At 39.4% G+C, this 6000-nt stretch overlaps 1 pseudogene; it reads left to right on the forward strand.

Annotated features, from left to right (window-relative positions):
• Nucleotides 1–264: 264 nt before the first annotated feature.
• LOC118715755 lies at nucleotides 265–5479 on the forward strand (annotated as a pseudogene).
• Nucleotides 5480–6000: the final 521 nt, after the last annotated feature.

Genomic DNA, 6000 nt, shown 5'->3' on the forward strand with positions numbered 1-6000 from the left:
TTTGCTGATATGCAGCACTGTTTAAGTGTGTATTATGGGGTAGTTGAATTGCTTAGCAGGCTAATAGATAAAGCAAATCTAGAAAAGCAAATACCAGGAACAGAGAGAGAAAAAGGAAATATAGCCAATGCACTGAAAGACATGTGTTTGTTACACTTCACATGACTGTGTGCACTTGATTTGATTCTCCCTTTGCATGGTTTGATCTGGACTTAAACACCCATTGCCCTGTTCAAATTCGGCCAATGCTAGTAAGCTGGAACCATGGCAAAGGCCTTGCCTAGGAGTGAACAGCATCTGGTATAGTTCCTGCTTTGCAAGAGCAATTTGACAAGGTACCAATGGACACTGTATTAAGCAGCCTCCGGTGGCAGAAGAGGGCACCAAATGCATTACTACCGAGAGTTCAAAGGCTGTGAGGTCTAGAGAGGCTTCATGGAAGGCAGATCATTTGAGATACACCTTAAAATGTGATGTGATTCCATCAGGCACAGCTGAAAAGGATGGACATTTAAGGTGAAAGAGTGAGGGTAGAAAAGTGCGGGAAGTAATGGCGCTTTTACCCTGAAGGTACAAGGTATGGAAGAAAGTGGAATAAATGGCCTGAAACATCAGCAGGGGCTGTGATTGCTGTCCTGAGCAGTTTGTCCTTCACTTCAGCAGTTCAAACTTTGTTTCAACAAGGAACCATCATGATCAGAAATCTAACAAGAAGATGGATCCGACGTGAAATTAATAGGGTGACCTAGAACCATAAAGTAATACAGGTTTAACACATAGGAGACAGTGGAAACTGTATATAAGTGATCATAAAGAAGGGAACACTAATAGTTGGGGGAAATGAAATATAAAGATGTTTAAAAGGAGACATTGCTGAGACATAATTAAAAGTACATAAGGATTTGCCAAAACTGGCTTGGCTCAGTGGATAGAGCATTGGCCTGCTGACTGAAAGGTCCAAGGTTCGATTCTGGTCAAGGGCATGTACCTTGGTTGTGGGCACATGCCCAGTAGGGGGTGTGCAGGAGGCAGTTGATTGATGATTCTTTCTCATCGATGTTCCTAACTCTCTATCCTTCTCCCTTCCTCTCTGTAAAAAATCAATAAAATATATATTTTATTTAAAAAGTACATAAGGATTATGTGGAGGAGGGGGATTTGTTCAATGTATCTCCAAGACGTTGTGCCTGGAGGACTAAAAAAATGTTGACACCATTCAGAATTGAGAATTCAAGAATGTACAGTTGGTCGGTCTTATTTTTATGTTTATTTGGGAAAGGCTATCAGGTAGTTTTCTTTGAACATTTTTAGTCAGAGGTTTAAGGGAGATGTTCAGGTAGGGATGTTGCTTTGAAGAAATGGGTTCTGGATGAGAACTTGTGTTTGCTCTTGTGTTTGAGAATCCTGGGTATGTATAGGGAGTTGAATGGTTGGGAGAACATGAGGTTAGTAAGGCAGAACAGAAAAAAAGCAAAAACAAAAAACAATACAAAGTGCTTTGGACAGAGGCTGAGAGCTATGTAACCTCCCTGGTCCATCAGTATCATTGTCTGAAAAATATGAATAATGACAAATTAGTTGGGAGGCTGAAGTGAGGTAACATACTCTTTTCTCATGTATGCTTTTTGCACTAACCTGTAGGATATGTCTGAGAGGATGAGAACATATGTATTGTGTTCACTCTTGTAGCCCCAACATCTAACTTTGTGTTGCGCACATAGTAGGCTCTAAAAATGTTCACTGAATGGAATTAATAATTTTAGAGGAAGGAGAGACACCAAAGCATGACCACAAAGATGACTAAGTGGGTTCTGCTATTTCAATGCCATGGAAACCAAGTCAGGAAACGTTTGTTACATAGATGAACACTGGTGAGAAATGGGACAAAGAGTAAAAGGGAAATATTAATATACATTGGGAATGCTTCTGGCTTGGTTTTGAAGAAAGATTTGGTTGAAAACTTAACTGATTAACTGCTGCACTAGACTTATATCACTATTATGAGTGGCAAAGGAACTTACCAAAGAAATGTCAGATTATTTCTTTAAAGAAGTTAGACAGTGAACTGAAGAGGAAAATAAAGATTGGGGGTAGAGAGCTGGTAGCAGAGTTGAGGAAGAGTGTTCCTCTTTAGAAAAAGGAAAGAAAATGCAAACATACTTTATTGATAGAGTTCAGGGGCCAAAAGCGTAGGAGAGAAGCTCCAGGTGAGAAGGGGAAAATTGATTGAGCAATATTGGAAAAGAGAAACAGAACTAGTGGGCCAAGACTGTAAGTAATCAATCTGAGCAGAGAAAAGGGTCACTGAGAAAAGCAAGAACAAAGGAGTAGAAACAAGGAAATGTACTAAGATGCTCAAGAGCAGGGGCAGGAAGTGAGAAAGGCTCACGTTGTCTTGATAGGTCTTCTATGTAATTTTTAAAGTTTTTAGATATTTAAAACATATTTAAAATATTCTTTAAAATCTTTCAGAACTGCAGTTGGTTTGCCAGGCTGTCCTTCAAAATTTGTGAGATCTTACACAACTGATTTAACCTCTCCGAGTCTTAGTTTTCTCATTTGTAAAACTGGGATAAGGCTATTTGCTCTCCAGGCTTAGATTTTTATGTCAGAATAAGTAATATTGGTAAAGCAAAGGTTCTCAAACTAGAGCCATCATCAGAATCACTTAGAAGATTTGTCAAAACAGAATGCTTGGCCCCATCCCTAGAATTACTAATTTACTAGGTTTTGGTCTCAGAAATGTGAGTTTCTAACAAGTTTCAGATGCTTCTGTTCTGGAGAATGACACTTTGCAAGCACCCCTCATCCCCTGCCCTTCATTGTAAATAAGTTAACATAATTCCTGATACATAGTATGTAATAAATACATGGTAGTTATGGTTTAGGGTTGGTGGCCAACTCATGGTGTGACATTTGAACAGAGAGTTCAAGCTGAAAAGGTTATAAATGAAGGCAGAGATTGCAAATTCAAATGTCATAAAAAAATAAATATCCAATTTCGTGTAAGGGAAGTTAGGGGAAAGATCAGGAGGTCTTGGCCAGGAAGAGAATTCAAGAAAGAGTTCAGAATCTTGGAGATCAATTTATGTTTTGCCCAACACTTTCTAAAAGGGTGGTTTATAATAAAAACCATGGCCATAAAAATAAAATCAGGTCATAGAATTAGGAAACTGGGTCAAAGAAGTACAGTGACCTGTCCAAATAGAGGCTCAACACCATTGCTGTGACTGAGCACAGAGCCTACTGGGTCTTAGAAGCTACTGAGAAGCAGGAGTCAGTGATGTTACATAACTGTCACTGTCTGAACCAAAGATTTGTAAACCCCAGTCTCTCCTACAGGAAAAAAACAATTCCTTACTCTCAAATTCAGAGGAAAATCTCACCCCGGGAGCATGAAATGATTTGGAATTCATGTTGCTTCTTGAAGTAGGAACCTTGAACACACATCAGGCATAGTATTGCAACATAATGTAGAAGAAGCACATCTGGGAGGGGTTGGGAAGAAATGCTCTAGATATTGATAGTTAGCCTTCTAGTACTCAGCTTTACCCAGTTACACACTTTCATGCCCTGAGCACTGATATTGTGTCAAAAGCTGTGGCAGGTGCTTTTATATGGACTATCTTTATCTTAATAACATCATTCTTCCAAGATGAGAAAACAGACTCAGAGAGATTACCTTCCCTGCGATCATACCTAACAAGGTCCAGTCTCTGATTATAAAACACTAGAGGCCCATTGCACGAAGAAATTCATGCAATAGGCCTTCCTTCCCTTAGCTTCCAGCACTGGTTTTCCTCTGGCAGCCTTCACTCTGGCCAGAGGTCTGCCTTTTTCATCTTTGCTGCAGACTCGGGTGGGGGTCTGCCATATTGGTCTTCACTGCGGCACTGTGCTTCTATAGATCCCTTCTCGAGTCCCCAGCCCTCCCTCTCATAGCAGGCATCCTGCCCCACCTGGCCACTCCTTGCCTGGAGCAGCTGGACAGCAGCCATTGTTGGCCTTCTAATTTGCATATTCACTCTGATTGGCTGCAGATATAGTAGAAGTACGGTCAATTTACATGTTTGTCTATTATTAGGTAAGATGATACATTTACATTCTAAAGTTCTCTCTGAAAAAGTAAAACAAAGTTAATAAATGAGGTTAGTTCATACTCCTTTATCTTAGATTGGGTTCTTCAGGAAGCAGACTAGGGAGACATGGAAATCTGTGTGCAGGAAGTTTACTGGGAAAGCCCTTGAGATCGAGACCTGTAAGCAAGTGAAGGAGTGGGCATTGGGTGAGGGAGAAGCTGACCTTTAGTGAGGTCTCAAACAGGCCTCGGCCAATCCCACCAGAGCTATGGGCTGAATAGACCCCTCAGATTTATCCTGAACTAAGGAGAGAGAACCAGCCCTTGGTCTCCTTGTGTCAACCTGTCATTCTGAATAATCAGAATTTAGTTCTTGAGAAGTCTGTATGATGGACCTAATCAAATATAATCACTGCTTTGTAGCAATCCAAAGACAACTACCTTGAATGCAGCAGTTATTTTAATAAACAGTATTATTTGCAAGGCACTGTGATGGCTAATTTGGGGGGACACCAGTGTATTTAAATCACAGGTTTATTGTCCCATAACTTAAATTTAGAAGTAAAATGAATGATAGAGAAATAAATTGTTTATAAAATTGGTACAAGAATAGCATCTACCTCATATGGTATATCTGATTAAAAAACAAAACAAAAACAAAACAAAAAACTATCACAGGTGTGTGGTGGTGTGGTGGCGGTGGCTGCAGGGAAAGAGTTTGGTGCGATATCTCACACCATTTTGCTGGTACATCCTACCAACAGACCAGAAGGCAGAACTTAGGCTGATTATGAATCAGTGAATGAGTGCATGGAAGGCGTTTGTAAAATGTATGAAGAGCATCTGAAGAGAATGAATCCCAACAGCCCCTCGATCACATATGATATCAGCCATCTTGTTTACCGAGCTGATACCCAGACATACCAGCCTTATAACAAAGATTGGATTAAAGAGAAGACCTATGTGCTCCTTCGTCAACAGACCCAACAGGCCAGGAAATAGTTGTGTTGGAAGCATTTCGGGGTTGGGGGTGGGCTTGGAACACAGGTGTATGAGCTATCTGCAGTGAAGTTTTGTATTATAGCAACCCCGTTTCCATTTCAGTACACTCTAGCCAGGATTGAATGTGTTAGATGACATGTGAGAATCTTGTTCAATCTGAACTCCCATCACACACACACCCCTTTTTTTTTTCCCTCTTTTTTTTTTTATTTAAACATTGTTATGATGACCTAGAAGGAAATTTTTCTTTGTCACTTAATGTTAATTCCAATCCTTCATATCTGCTTTATAACATCACTGTACTAACCCTTCTTCCAGTTGGAGTGGGGGGTAGTGACACAGTTTAATTACATGCTAAAATAAAGTCTTAGTGAAAAACAAATAAATGTTCTTTAGTTACATTTAAAAAAAACAAAAAACCTACCACAAAATAAATACTATAAAAGTATTTGTTTCTAACTACAAGAGGTTGAAATGAAAGTTCTTGAAAAATAAAAAAGGACACACAAGTATGTAATAAATTCAGGGTAAGAAGTTCTCCCTTTACCTGAGAAGTTTTAACAAAGGAGAAGAAATGTAGTTGAGTTTTCAAGAATGCGTTGGCCTTCGAAAGACAAGCACAATGGTGAGAATAAGACAGCACTCTGGGGAGAACAAATAGAATGAATGAATATATAGGGCATGAAGGCTTAGAATTTTTTTGAGGGCCCACAAAAAGACCAGCTTGTCAAGAATACAGGTGAAGTTTCTGGAATACTGCTCATGACTTTCAATTTCTGGTGAGTTATTATGGTTTTATTTAAAAGACAGTGAAGAGTGGAAACTTTGGGGAAATTAGAAGTATGAACAACAAAGGAGTGTTAGATGAAAACTGCCCTGAGCACAATTAAAACTGAAAGAAATCAGAAGCAAAAAAATTC

This window comes from Pipistrellus kuhlii, unplaced genomic scaffold, assembly GCF_014108245.1.
Source record: "Pipistrellus kuhlii isolate mPipKuh1 unplaced genomic scaffold, mPipKuh1.p scaffold_m20_p_11, whole genome shotgun sequence".
Classification (NCBI taxonomy): domain Eukaryota; kingdom Metazoa; phylum Chordata; class Mammalia; order Chiroptera; family Vespertilionidae; genus Pipistrellus; species Pipistrellus kuhlii.